The sequence below is a fragment of the Macaca thibetana genome, chromosome 3 (genome assembly GCF_024542745.1).
Source record: "Macaca thibetana thibetana isolate TM-01 chromosome 3, ASM2454274v1, whole genome shotgun sequence".
Classification (NCBI taxonomy): Eukaryota; Metazoa; Chordata; class Mammalia; order Primates; family Cercopithecidae; genus Macaca; species Macaca thibetana.
This window is the reverse complement of record NC_065580.1, coordinates 165,277,915-165,293,347: the sequence shown is the minus strand read 5'-3', so window position 1 is coordinate 165,293,347 and position 15,433 is coordinate 165,277,915. Positions and strand designations below refer to the sequence as shown.

Genomic DNA, 15,433 nt, shown 5'->3' with positions numbered 1-15,433 from the left:
AGCAGCTGAGGCCTCCCGTCAACAGTCAGCACCAACATACCAGCCATGTGAGGGGACCATCCTGGAAGTGCATGCTCCAGCCCCAGGCCAACCTTCAGATGACTGCAGCCCACTTCAACCAATATCTGACTACAACTTTATGAGAGAATTTGAAACGGAATTGCCCAGTCAATCCATGCTCGATATTCTGAGCCACTGAAATCATGACAGAAAACAAGTGATGATTGTTGTTATAAATCACTATAAATGGAATAATTTGTTAGTAGCAATAACTAATTAATACAGAAACATTATCTTTTTAAAATTAATTAATTACTTATTTAATTTTTTGAGACTGAGTCTTGCTGTGTCACCCAGGCTGGAGTGCAGTGGCACAATCTCAGCTCACTGCAACCTCCACCTCCTGGGTTCAAATGATTCTCCTGCCTCAGCCTCCTGAGTAGCTGGGATTACAGGTGCATGCCACCACACCTGACTAATTTTTTTGTATTTTTAGTAGAGACAGTGTTTCATCATGGCCAGACTAGTCTCGAACTCTAGGCTGGAGTGCAGTGGTACAATCATAGCTCACTGCAGCCTCCACCACCTAGGCTCAAGTGATCCTCCAGCCTCAGCCTCCCAAGTATCTGGGACAGCAGATGCACACCACCATGCCCAGCTAATTTGATGTGAGTTTGACTATTTATTACCACATGTAAGTGCAATCATGTAGTATTTGTCCTTTTGTGACTGGCTTATGTCGTTAAGCATAATGTCCTCAACCTTCATCCATATTGTAGTGAAACGGTATTGTTTGTCTAGGGTAAATACCCAAGGTTTGTTGTTTCACAACCATGAAAAACTAAGATGCAGGCACACAAGAATGAGGTTCAGAGTGGAAGATTAATAGGTGCAAGAGAAGAGCTCTCTGCAGCAGACAGGGGTCCCGAAAAAATGGGTTGCTGCTTCTGCGAATGTAAGCGGTTTTATAGATGAGCTTAAGGAGGCGTTGTCTGATTTACACAGGGCATGAAAGATTGGTTGGACCAGGTGTGCCCTTTGCATAGGGGGCAAAAACCTGGCTGCCCCCACCCTAATCTTTTATTATGCGGATGTGTTCTCTGGCCGGGGCCATGTTGCCTTTTTCTTTACTGTACACGTGGTGACAATGGAAAGGGAAGATGGAGCCTCCATGCTGAACATACCTGGCCCCCAGGTAGCCCTTTTCTATTGGCACAGCTGCCTGCGTTCACCTGTGCAAGCTTCCAGCTTTCTTATCTGTGTCTGCAGCTTGGTTTTTCAGGCTGCCTTTTATAATGATTTGGGGGCTGCTTTTGTTAAAAGGAAAATTCTGCTGAGGACTGTTTTGCCCTATTTTACCCACTATCTGCCTAAATAATTTCTGTGTAGCTCTTGAATCAGTAGCATATGTCAGAATTTCCTTTTTTTTTTTTTTTTTTTTTTTTTTTTTTTTTTTTTTTGAGACGGAGTCTCGCTCTGTCGCCCAGGCTGGAATGCAGTGGCCGGATCTCAGCTCACTGCAAGCTCCGCCCCCCGGGTTCACGCCATTCTCCTGCCTCAGCCTCGCGAGTAGCTGGAACTACAGGCGCCCGCCACCTCGCCCTGCTAGTTGTTGTTTTTTTTTTTTTTTTTTTTTTTTTTTTTGTATTTTTTAGTAGAGACGGGGTTTCACTGTGTTAGCCAGGATCTCCTGACCTCGTCATCTGCCCGTCTCGGCCTCCCAAACTGCTGGGATTACAGGCTTGAGCCACCGCGCCTGGCCTCCTTCCTTTTTTTTGAGACAGAGTATCGCTCTGTTCCCCAGGCTGGAATGCAGTGACACGATCTCGGTTCACTGCAACCTCTACCTCCCGGGTTCCAGCGATTCTCCTGCCTCAGCCTCCCAAGTCGCTGGGATTACAGGCGCAGCCACCACGCCCAGCTAAGTTTTGTATTTTTAGTAGAGACGGGGTTTCACCTTGTTGGCCAGGCTGATCTCAAACTCCTGACCTCAGATGATCTGCCTGTCTTGGCCTCCCAAAGTGCTGGGATTACAGGTGTGAGCCACCGCGCCCAGACAGAATTTCCTTCCTTTTAAGGCTGAGTAATATACCTTTGTATAGATAGACCACATTTTATTCATCTGTTGATTTGTTGATGGACTTGAGTTGCTTCCACCTTTTGGCTGTCGTGAATAATGCTGCTACTAACACAGGTGTGCAGATACCTGTTTAACTCCCTGCTTTCAATTCCTTTGTTTATATATCCAGAATTGGGATTGGTGGACTTCGTGGTAGTTCGATTTTTAATTTTTGAGGAACTGCCGTACTGTTTTCCACAGTGACTATACCCCAACAGTGCATAAGTGTTCTAATTTCTCCACATCCTCACAACACTTGGTATTTTCTCTTTTTTTCTTTTTTTAAAATATTGATCCCTATGAGTGTGAACTTTTTTTTTTTTTTTTTTTTTTTTTTTTTTTGGGAGAGAGTCTCGCGCTGTCGCCCAGGCTGGGGTGCAGTGGCCGGATCTCAGCTCACTGCAAGCTCCGCCTCCCGGGTTTGCGCCATTCTCCTGCCTCAGCCTCCCAAGTAGCTGGAACTACAGGCGCCCGCCACCTCGCCCAGCTTTTTTTTTGTATTTTTTAGTAGAGACGGGGTTTCACTGTGTTAGCCAGGATGGTCTCGATCTCCTGACCTCGTGATCTGCCTGTCTCGGCCTCCCAAAGTGCTGGGATTACAGGCTTGAGCCACCGAGCCCGGCCGAGTGTGAACTTATATCTCATTGTGGTCTTGATTGGCATTTCCTAAATGGTTCATGTTACTGAGCATCTTTTATCTGCTTATTAATCATTTGTATGTTTTCTTTGGAGGGTTGTCTATTCAAGTTTTGCCCATTTTAAAATCATGTCTTTTTTTTTTTTGAGATGGAATTTTGCCCTTGTTGCCCACATTGGAGTGCACAGCACAATCTTGGCTCACTGCAGCCTCCACCTCCCAGGTTCAAGCAATTCTCTGGCCTCAGCCTTCCAAGTAGCTGGTATCACAGGTATGCGCCACCACACCCAGCTAATTTTTTATATTTAGTAGAGATGGGGTTTCACCATGTTGGTCAGGCTGGTCCCGAACTCCTAATCTCAGGTGATCCACCTGCCTTGGCCTCCCAAAATGCTGGGATTACAGGCATAAGCCACTGAACCTGGCATTTGTTTTTGTTGTTGATTTATAGGGGTTCTTTATATATTCTGGATATATATCTTATCACCTCTTATAACCATTGCAAATATTTTCTCTCATTCTGTAGCTGCCTTTTCACTCTGTTGATAGTGTCCTTTGATGCACAGAGGGTTTAATTTTGATGTAGTCTTTAGTCATTTTACATCTGAAACAGTTCTTTGGCCTTTGCCTTTCATGACGTAGATATTTTTGGAGAGCCAGGCCATTATTTTGTAGGATGTCCCTCAACTTGGGTTTAATTGTTTCCTGGAATTTAATTCAGATTGCACATTTTTTATAGGAACACTCTATTGGTGGTGTTGTGTGGTGTTTTCATGCATCCCATCAGGAACATGTTACTCAATTTGTCCTATTATTGGAGATGTTAATTTTTTTTTTTTTTTTGAGACAGAGTCTTGCTCTGTTGCCCAGGCTGGAGTGCAACGGCATGATCTCGGCTCACTGCAACCTCTGCCTCCCAGGTTCACGAAATTCTCCTCCCTCAGCCTCCCAAGTAGCTGGGATTACAGGTATGTGCTAACCATGCCCAGCTAATTTTTTGTATTTTTAGTAGAGATGGGGTTTCACCATGTTGGCCAGCCTGGTCTCGAACTCCTGACCTCAGGTGATCCACCCGCCTCGGCCTCCCAAAGTGCTGGAATTACAGGTGTGAGCCACCGCGCCCAGCCTCTGGAGATGTTAATTTTAATCTCTAGTTAAGGTGGTATCCTCTTTGTCACTGGTCAGTTTATAACTCATAAGTAATCTGGGGTAGTTGCCTAAAGATTGTAGAAATATTGTAAATATCTTTTTTTCCCCAACAATTGGTGGTTTTAGCATCCACCAATGATTCTAGCCTGAATCAATGATTATTATGATGGATGCAAAATTGTGATTTGATTTTCTACTTGTATTCCTTCCTCTACATGTGTTTTTTGTTTTTTGTTTTTTTTGTTGTTTTTTGTTTTTTTTTTTTTGAGATGGAGTCTCACTCTGTCGCCAGGCTGGAGTGCAGTGGTGCAATGTTGACTCACTGCAACCTCCGCCTCCCAGGTTCAAGCGTTTCTCCTACCTCAGCCTCCCAAGTAGCTGGGACTACAGGTGCACACCACCATGTCCAACTAATATTTGTATTTTTAGTAGAGATGGGTTTCCACCATGTTGGCAGGATGGTCTCGATCTCCTGACCTCGTGCCTCAGCCTCCCAAAGTGCTGGGATTACAGGCTGGAGCCACCATGCCCGGCCCAGTTCTTTGGTTTTTTTCTGAGACAGAGTCTCACTCTGTTGCCCAGGCTAGAGTGCAGTGATGTGATCTCAGCTTATTGCAACCTCTGCCTGCTGGGTTCAAGTGATTTTCCTGCTTCAGCCCCCCAAATAGCTGGGATTACAGGCACCCACCACCATGCCTGGCTAATTTTTGTATTTTTGGTAGAGACGGGGTTTCACCATGTTGGCCAGCTGGTCTTGAACTCCTTACCTCAGTTGATCCACCCACCTTGGCCTCCCAAAGTGTTGGGATTACAGGCATGAGCCACTGCACCTGGCTCTGTTCCTCTACATTTGTTAGTGAGCATTTTACTTTCCCTGATAGTGAAAGATCTTTCCTTTTTCTTCCTACGTATTTGTTCTTTGGTGTCACTCTGATTCATGGATTCTTTTTTTAGTCAAATGTAATATTATACCAATAGTCATTCTGATGAACTTTGGTGTTTTTTTTTTTTTTTTTACCTAACAATATATTCTGGATATCACTCTGTGTCAGTTCATAGAGATCTTCGTTGTTGGCTTTTACAGTGACATGCTATTCCATTGTGTAGACACACCATAATTTATTCAAACAATTTCTTACATATGGACATTGAGGTTGTTTTTAATATTTTGCAATTACAAATTACGCTTGAATAGCCTTGTACATAAGCACATATATATGTATAAAAATATATATGTAGGCCAGGTGCGGTGGTTCACACCTGTAATCCCAGCATTTTGGGAGACCAAGACGGGCAGATCACAAGGTCAGGCGATCAAGACCATCCTGGCTAACATGGTGAAACCCACCATCTCTACCAAAAATACAAAAAATTAGCTGGGCATGGTGGCATGTGCCTATAGTCCCAGCTACTCGGGAGGCTGAGGCAGGAGAATTGCTTGAACCAGGGAGGCAGAAATTGCAGTGAGCCAAGATCGCACCACTGCAATCCAGCCTGGGCAACAGAGCAAGACTCCGTCTCAAAAAAAAAAAAAAAAAAAAAAAATATATATATATATATATATATATATATATATGTATATATGTGTGTGTGTATATATATATAATTGTTAGAGGTCATTCAGGAATTCAGGGTAAGTATCCAAAAGTGAGATTTCCGCATCAGAGGGTAAATGCTGTGTAATTTTGTTGAATATTGCTCAGTTCCCCTCAACTGGATTGCACCATTGTGTGAATCCCATAGCCTCACCACATAACTGGTTTGTAAAGATTTTGAGTTTCTGCCATTCTGATGGGCAATAGGTGTATTGCAATTTAAATTTCTGTTTATATTATTATGTAAATAGAGCTTGCATTCACCCACTATGTGAGTGGTTCCTAAAACTTTAATTTCTAGAAATGGCTTCCACTCAGGCTCCAGGTCCTTATTCTTCAGCCCCAACCCCTCTTTCCTCCCTCTAGACACTTCCTTCCATCTAAACCGCCACGGCAGCCTTCTTCAGCACACAGATAACATCCTCCTCACTGAGTGGGTAGGAAAGGAGGTTCAAAGAATGAAGTGGTTTACCCAGCCAGTAAGTGGAGAATCCAGGACTAGACCATCTCTTCATTTTTGTTTGTTTGCAGTTTTTTCTTTTTTTTCCTTTCTTTCTTTTTACTCTTTTTCTTTTCTTTCTTCTTCTTTCTTTCTTCCTTCCATTTCCTTCCTTCCTTCCTTCCTCTTTCTCTTTCTTCTTTCCTTTCTTTCTTTCTCTTTCTTTCTTTCTTCCTTTCTCTCTCTCTCTCTTCTTTCTTGTTGTTGTTTTTGCTGAGACCATGTGCTCAGATTCCTAGTACATGACTATAAAGTTAGGAAAGAGTCCCCGAGACCACTTCCACCTCCGATACCAATTTAAAGTTTAGGGGTCCCCACAACCACCTTCAAGTTCAAGAATCCCCTTGGTGGACTCTCAGAACTTACTGAAAGCTATTATACTTACTTACAGTTTATTACAGCAAAAGGACACAGATTAACATCAGCCAAGGGAAGAGACACACAGGGCAGCGTCCAGGAGAGCTTCCAGCAGTCCTCTCCCAGTGGACTAATGGACTCCTTCTGGAAACTATATACATGGACCATATACATGCAGTATTGCCAACCAAGGAAACTCACCAGGCTGTTGGTGTCCAGAGTGTATAGTAGGGCTTGATCCTGTGGACATGACTGGCTTGACCTTAGTCTATTCCTTCAGGGGTCAAGCTGATATGTTGTGGCCAAATCTCCCACTGTAAATCACATTGGTCTAACATGTTGTTTCTTTTTTTTTTTTTTTTTTTTTTTTTTTTGAGACGGAGTCTTGCTCTGTAGCCCGGGCTGGAGTGCAGTGGCCGGATCTCAGCTCACTGCAAGCTCCGCCTCCCGGGTTCGCGCCATTCTCCTGCCTCAGCCTCCTGAGTAGCTGGGACTACAGGCGCCCGCCACCTCGCCCGGCTAGTTTTTTGTATTTTTAGTAGAGACGGGGTTTCACCGTGTTAGCCAGGATGGTCTCGATCTCCTGACCTCGTGATCCGCCCGTCTCGGCCTCCCAAAGTGCTGGGATTACAGGCTTGAGCCACCGCGCCCGGCCACATGTTGTTTCTGTTTGGCATGGCCCATGGCCTCCAGGTAAACAAAGCGCTATCATCAAGCAGGACAATCTAAGGGCTTAGAGATCACCTCCCAAGAGTCAAGAGCAAAGCCCAGATCTCACTTCAAGCTTAAAATTCTTTACTACACAATACCCTTTCCTTACTACAGGAAAGTGGGGGTGCCCTGCTGGCCCTCACAGAGGAAGAGCTCGTAACTCATAACCCACATAACTGTAATGAAGGGCAATCCCATCTGACTGAAAAACAGGACTGGAAACAGGCACTGAACATTCCAGAAGGAAAGAGAACCGCACAGGGGAGCGCGTAAGTGGATTTAATGATGGCTAGTCTACAAGAAAAAGTGCAATCGACTCAGGTTACTGAAAATTCACCCCCAATATTTTCCTCTACTCATCAAATGTGGAACAAAGGGGCTCACTGGAGCTTGCTCGTGGCTCACATCGGAGACAGCAGGCCTTAGTCTTGTTCTCTGATTATAACATCGAGGACCCCTAGATGGCGTTGATTTCCAGCTTGGACGGCAATTAGTTAACAACAACAAAAAAGGAATCTGAAAGTTCAACAAACCTCTTCTTTTCTTTTTTTCAAACTTTTTTTGTTTTTTATTAAGCACATTCCACAGTACAAAGCTGTCATGAATAATATCTGTACAACTGAACACTTTCAATAGCTGTTAAGACACAAATTTATTTCAAACAGATAATTGGCAAACATAATTAATTACAAGTTAGAATTAGACTATCCCAGTGCTTTAAAACATTAATATAGCAGTAATTTACATTTGCTCAATTATGGTTAGCAAAATAAACTGGAGGAGGTTGCAGCGAGCCGAGATCACGCCACTGCACACCAGCCCAGGCTACAATGCGAGACTCCCTCTCAAAAAAAAAAAAAAAAAAGTTATTGACATTCCTTGATCTTTGGAAACAACAGCAAAGGGCAAATCAAACCTAATATTGAATAAGGGAGAAGGAGTGCCAACTGGATGCCAATGTCCTTTCCGTGCACCGTCGGGGCAACAGTGCCATTTACACATTTGGACTGTGTACTCGGGAGTACTTGGGAGCTTTGAGAACCTGCTGAGGCTGCACCCGCAGGTGACACCAGAGATGACTGGGGTGGGAATCATGGGCTTGAGGTTTTATACCACTTAGGAGTGCTCTCCCCTCAGCATGGGCCTCTGAACCAGTCTGACCTGAGCTGCAGGCTCCAACACACCAGCGGGCCCTGCCAGAACCTTGGCAAGGCCAGGATGCATGAATTCCAGAGCCAGGACAGCCCGTCAATAGGGCCTTCTTATTTCCCCTTCCCAGGGCTACAACTGCACAGAATAATGATTTTTGACAGTGAAGCCAAATGAATACTATGGGAAGTGACCACTAGTACTCAGGAGTACTTATGAGAAAAAGAATAAGAACAAAAAATGTTTGTTATCTCTCTATTATATAATACATACTGCACAACAAATAAAACATTTCGTGTTGAAATTTAGAAATTACATTTTAAAACAAGATTCTCATTAAAAACACACACAAACCACACACACACACAATGACAACAAAATAAAAACACTGTAGGAATACTGTGGGAAGGGTTCCAGGTAATCCACATCAACCCTGGTATCAGGTTCTTGAGCCCAGCTCACGGCTATGTGCGAACACACTCTATATTAGTGTCTCAAGCACACAGGGCCCTGACTCCAGCAACTTTGAGGTTAAACTGTTATGTACATTATATCTACATGCGAACACAGTATTTTAAGTTAGGAGGCAAGCACATGTATAAAGGTGTTACTCTACCAAATATCAGGAGATCGTTGGGGGACAGAGAATAGTTAATAAAAGGGCTAACCCCCATGGCACGTGTATACCTATGTAACAAAACTGCACGTTCTGCAAATGTACCCCAGAGCTTAAAATATAATTAAAAAAAATTTAAAAATAAAATAAAAGAGCTATGTTGGGAAATAATATAACTGACTTATAGTTCTTTTTTTTTTTTTTTTGAGACAGAATCTCGCTCTGTCGCCCAGGCTGGAGTGCAGTGGTGCAGTCTTGGCTCGCTGCAAGCTCTGCCTCCCGGGTTCTGGCCATTCTCCTGCTGCAGCCTCCCGAGTAGCTGGGACTACAGGCGCCTGCCACCATGCCTGGCTAATGTTTTGTATTTTTAGTAGAGACGGGGTTTCACCGTGTTAGCCAGGATGGTCTTGATCTCATGACCTCGCGATCCACCCACCTCGGCCTCCCAAAGTGCTGGGATTACAGGCATGAGCCACCGCACCCGGCCAACTGACTTACAGTTCTTTAAATTAAAAGAAATTGGTACAGAAAGGAAGTATAATCCAAAAAATATGACTAAAACAACCCAGAGAGGTTTTTCCATTGTCCGACGTGTTCCTAATCCAACAAGTCAGAATTCATAATGACTTGGACGGTCAAAAGGACAATGCTAACTTTTGAAAATGAAAGCCCTGGACGTTCTGAGTAGGTGTTTGGCACCCACAATCTCACTGAAGAAGAATGCTGTTTCTTAATGTCAAGCCAAAGTGCAAAGCAATATAGAGGCCAAGTCTTCTCTTGACGGTTGATTTACTTCGGTAAAACAGATTCTATGTTCCTTTTCTATGAACAGTTTACATTTGAAACATTAGATTTTTTTCACTGATGAGGGAAGGACATGGGCTTCTGTGCTACTTTCAAGTCGGTGATGCTAAGGTCTCCTTCTCAAAGTAGAGCCGGAATCAGAGGTGAGAAATGTCGGGACTTGAAGAGTTAGGCTACTTTGCATGTACCCAGCATCTAGAACCAATTCCAGCTTCATAACTCAGCTGTGAATGAACTCCCTTAGGCATTTGATAGCCAAGTAGGCAGTAGTTCAAGACTAGAAAACCCGGAAATGGGTGAAAGTGCAGACTGTTATCTAGAGATGTAAGTGTATGTTCTGGAGGGGGAATGGGTCTCATTCTGGGCACTGGGAGGCACATTTAAGAAATCCCAAATCAAGATAGTGTCATCGTGGGAGCTGCTGATGATTTGAAACTCATCAAACTGTAGCTGAAACACACGTCCAGAATGTTCCACCAATGTGTGCAAACACAAAGTGCTTGCTGGGGCTCGAGGGTCAAGAGCAGCTTGCGAGTCCTAAACTTCAATTTTCCCATCATAGGCCCCACTGACAATCCTCTTTACCAAACCGGATGCATTGGTGAGATAGATTCTTCGGATTCTACGGTGAGAGTGGGATATGAACAGGGGTGAAGTTCTTAACACATTAATCCACCACAATGAGGCTGTACCGCACTTACGCTTCAGCAGTGGACTGATGGTGACCTGTTCCAAGGACCGCTCCATTGCCCTGTGGGACAGGGCTTCTGCGACCGATTCTTCATGTCCCTCTAGGACTCTTAAAACAGAAGCCACACCCAATATCCGAGAGCCTAATGGTATTATCTGATGATCCATTAACAACCAGCCCATCCCTGTACTGGAAACAAGACTCGCTTGTGCCCACTGACAGTACGAACAAATTCACAGGTGCTCATGCTTCAGACTTTGATGGTTCTGTCACCCGAGGCGGACACGATGTATTTGTCATCAGTCTACTACATCGACAGCGGCTTTAGTGGCCAATCAGGACACGGCGTAAAGTGATATCGGTCGCAGAAGCCCTGTCCCACACAGCAATGGAGTGGTCCTTGGAACAGGTCACCATCAGTCCACTGCTGAAGCGTAAGTGCGGTACAGCCTCATTGTGGTGGATTAATGTGTTAAGAACTTCACCCCTGTTCACATCCCACACTCTCACCGTAAACTCCGAAGAGCCAGTTACAATGACACGCTCATCATACTGCAGACAGGGGACAGAGCCTGTGTGTCCGTTAACACTTTCAAACATTCCAGGCTGGTTTTATCCCAAATCTTAATAGAATTATCTTGTGGGCCACTGATAATTTTTTCATCATTGTACTGTAAAGCGTAGATGCCTTTACTATTTTCAGAGCGGTACTGAATCCTCTGCAAGCTGTGTCGGCCACACTGCCAGGTGGATTCTATAGTCTCTATATCCTGGATAATCTTTGGGTATAATGACCCATAAAATGAATTTGGAGGGCTAGCTGTGGGTCTGTTTTTAAAGAGGTACTGATCCCACCCTCTTCTTTCTGAAAGTCCTTTCCATGGGGGATCAGTGTATTTAACCAGGTACTGATCCCACCCTCTTCTTTCTGAAAGTCCTTTCCACAGGGGGTCAGTGCGTACCATTTGTTCAATCAGCTTCTTCCAAAGCATTCGTTCTGAGATCACTCGCTGCCATTCTTTACATACCAGCTCTGCTGCACGCAAAGACCTGGCATCCAGGTACGAAAGAATATTTTCTGCTATGTGATCTAAGCCTTGCTCAGGTAGAGCAGCAATAAAGTCCCGCTGCAACATGGGCTTCAGGTGAGAATTAATACGTCCATGCTGCTAATGACACATTCGGGAAATAAGATGTTCCACGAATTCCACCTGATCTGATTCAGACCACTGGTCAAAATATTGAATACACAAGTCTTTTTCTTTTTGGTAGTTTCCTTCTGATGGCCTGCTTCTGGAGACAATCACAGACAATGTTCCATTACTTATCTGCCAAGGAGTATTTTTCTTTGGGGACTCATCTTCATCTTGATCTTCCATAACTGAAGTGTTAGTTCCACATGGCTGGGGAGGCCTCATAATCATGGCAAAAGGCAAGGAGGAGCAGGTCACATCTTACGTGGAATGGCAACAAGCAAAGAGAGAAGCTTGTGCAGGGAAACTCCGCTTTTTAAAAACATCGGATCTTGACCAGGCACATTGGCTTACGCCTGTAATCCCAGCACTTTGGGAGGCTGAGGCAGGTGGATCCCGACCTGAGGTCGGGAGTTTGAGACCAGCCTAACCAACATGGTGAAACCCTATCTCTACTAAAAATACAAAATTAGCCAGGCATGGTGGCGCATGTCTGTAATCCCAGCTACTTGGGAGGCTGAGGCAGGATAATCGCTTGAACCCGGGAGGCAGAGGTTGCAGTGAGCCGAGATCGTGCCATTGCACTCCAGCCTTCAACAAACCTCTTCTGTCAAATTACATTTCCCAATGAGGTAAGATTACAATAAGAATTGGCTTTCAATTTGTGCAGTTGGTGTAAGTTCTCCTCTTGATTCACTTAGTAAATCTTTGCCACGGGACTGCTGTGGTGGTTGGAAAGATACTCCACTGCCAATAGGACAAAGTTCAACAGGGACGGGCCAAGGTGTGCTATTTAGGGAAGGAGGAGGGGAGAGGAAGACAAATATGGGCAAAGCGTGGCACAGAACAAATTGCAGGCATTTTTCCACAAGGGCAGGGCTTCCTACAAAACTAACAACTGAGTTTAGCCAGCAGGGGAGCCTGAGTGAGGCCCCCCTGCAGTGCAGTGGGAGAATGGGGCAGTGGGAAGGTGGAGGGTGCAGGGGCGAGGTGGGGAGGGCGGGCTAGGGAGTTGTGAGTGAGGAAATAAACCTTTTTCTGCTTCGCCCCCTGCTGCCTTCTCTACACCAACTAAGCTGTCTTCAACAAGGAGGGGAGATATTTCTCTTTGCTCTAGTTTCCCTCCCAACTCCAGCTGTCTTTTTCAGGATTTCCAGTCTCCTCCCACCTTCTTGGATAGGAAGCCTGGGCTATAAGCAGCTGTTTTATTTCCTTATGCTGTAGACAAAAGCTAAATAGGTCCCAAACTCAAAACTTGGGTACCAAAGCCTTGATGATCTTATTTTAGGCACAAGAGTAAAATAAAGAGAAGTGAAGCATTATTTGGAGTGGTGACAAGACACAGACGGTAAAAATGAGCAGGAAAGTATCTGATGGTGACTATTGCTTATGAAGGAGTGAAACTGAGTGTCTGATAGTGGATGAGTGGGTGGGCATTCTTAGCTATGTCAGGAATGGTTGCTTTAAGAAGGTGACATTTAAACAAAGAGCTGAAAGACAAGAATGAACCAGTAGTGTTAATAGCTTCTGTTGGGGAAAAATCCCTTAAAGTGATTAAGGAAGCCCGGACTTGCCCTAGAACATGTGGAATCAACTAAGACTAACCAAACTGGCTGAGGATGGAGTTTACACACCCAGTGGAAGGAGTGTTCGAAACATAACGCATTTCAGTTATAGGAAAATTAAGAAAGCTACAATCCTCACCACCAAGGGAGAGGCTGGCAAAAGAACTGGGTCTTGGGTGGCTCTACTGAAACCCACCAGAAAGCCTCCAGAAGCTTTCTCTAAGACTTGGCCCTAACTTGGTGAGCCGTATCATTTCCAGTATAGTGGGGTGGGGACAAGTGAGGACTCTGGCATCAGAGACAAAGCACTGAATTCTAGGTGTGTGACCTTAGGCAAATACTTAATGACTTCGAGCCTCAGTTTCCTCATCTGTAAACGGGGTATGAGAACCCTCCCATTCAGGGGGACTGCGAGGGTTACATGTGGCCATGTGTGCAGAGCATTGTCATAGAGTTGACATGAAGGACCTTAAGATGTAGTGTGCAGGCCGGGCGCGGTGGCTCACGCCTGTAATCCCAGCACTTCGGGAGGCCAAGGCGGGTGGATCACCTGAGGTCAGGAGTTAGAGACCAGCCTGGCCAACATGGTGAACCCCGTCTCTGCTAAAAATACAAAACTTAGCTGGGCCTGGTGGCGGGCGCCTGTAATCCCAGCTACTTAGGAGGCTGAGGCAAGAGAATCGCTTGAACCTGGGAGGCAGAGGTTGCAGTGAGCCCAGATTGTGCCATTGCACTCCAGCCTGGGCAACAGAGTGAGACTCTGTCTCAAAAAAAAAAAAAAAAAAAAAAAAAAAACAGGCCCGGAGTAGTGGCTCACCCTGGTAATCCCAGGTCTTTGGGAGGCCAAGGCAGGGGAATCACGAGGTCAGATCGAGACCATCCTGGCTAACATGGTGAAACCCCGTCTTTACTAAAAATACAAAAAATTAGCCGGGCATGGTGGCAGGTGCCTGTAGTCCCAGCTACTAGGGAGGCTGAGACAGGAGAATGGCGTGAACCCAGGAGGCGGAGCTTGCAGTGAGCCGAGATCAAGGCACTGCACTCCAGCCTGGGCGACAGAGCAAGACTCCATCTCAAAAAAAAAAAAAAGAGGAAGAAGAGGATGAGGAAGAGGAAGGAGAAGAGGAAGGAGGAGGAGGAGAAGGAGGAGAAGGAGGAGAAGGAGGAGAAGGAGAAGGAGACGGAGACGGAGAAGAAGACGAAGAAGATGAAGACGAAGAAGACAAAGATGAAGAAGACGAAGATGAAGACGACGACGAAGAAGACAACGAAGAAGATGAAGACGATGAAGATGACGAAGACGACGAAGAAGACGATGAAGACGATGAAGATGACGAAGACGACGAAGAAGACGATGAAGACGATGAGGAAGACGAAGACGACGACGAAGACGAGGAAGACGATGAAGACAAAGAAGACGACGAAGAAGAAAAGGAAGAAGACGACGACGATGAAGATGACGACAACGACGAAGACGATGACAACGACGAAGACGACGACAACGACGAAGACGACGACGAAGACAACGACGACGACGAAGAAGAAGAAGAAGATGAAGACGACGACGATGACGAAGACGAAGAAGCAGATGACGACGACAAAGAAGAAGAAGAAGAAGAATTAGCCCGGCGTAGTGGTGCACACTTGTAGTCCCAGCTACTTGAGAGTTTGAGGCAGGAGAATCACTTGAATCGGGGAGGCAGAGTTTGTAGTGAGGTGAGATTGCGCCACTGCACTCTGCACTCCAGCCTGAGTGACAGAGTGAGACTCTACCTCAAAAAAAAAGAAAAAAATAAGGTGGTGTGCAGCCACACATCAGAGGTTCCCGAAGTGGCCCAAGCAGATTGCTTGGTGGAATAAAGAGGTGCTTTCTGTAGCCCCAGGACCTGGAAGGGAGGAAGAAATGCCTTTACTACCTGAAGGACTCTTTCCTAGCAAACTTCTTGCAAAGGACAAACAGCATTATCTCACGCAGCTGTTACATAACAGGTTATGTAACTACTTAAGGGGAAACAACTCTGTGGATGGCTGAGATTTCCCAGAATTACCCATAATTGTTTTAAATATAAACACTTTCCCACATCAACATGGAAATAGCCATCGCAGAAGATGACGCAAGTGGCTTGTTACCATCTACATGGTTCTGATTTCCAGCTGGTGGTCAACACAAGCAGAGAAAAAGGCAAGAATAAGTCCATCTTGTTTTGGGAGGCAGGAGATCTGAATTCTAGTCCTGGCTGGGCAGCCTTGGGCAAGTCACTCAACGCTTGTTACTCCAAATGTGGTACCTGGGCCAGCAGTATCCATGGCCCCTGGGAGCTTGTTGGAAATGAAGAACTTCTGGGCAC

General features: G+C 45.2%; 1 protein-coding gene and 1 pseudogene across 37 annotated transcripts in view; one reads left to right on the top strand and one right to left on the bottom strand.

Annotated features, from left to right (window-relative positions):
* The window catches only part of SOD1 (superoxide dismutase 1), a 1,049,346-nt gene that overhangs the window by 998,042 nt on the left and 35,871 nt on the right, over positions 1-15,433 (top strand). Inside the window, exon 1 of one of the 37 annotated variants that reach the window (XM_050786082.1) lies at positions 7,183-7,192. The exons of the other annotated variants lie outside the window; for them this stretch is intronic. The gene's annotated coding sequence lies outside the window, so the exon portion shown is untranslated. Of the gene's footprint in view, positions 1-7,182; positions 7,193-15,433 lie in introns of those variants that run through there. 37 annotated transcript variants of the gene reach the window in all.
* LOC126951695 (F-box/WD repeat-containing protein 11-like) lies at positions 9,888-12,686 on the bottom strand (annotated as a pseudogene).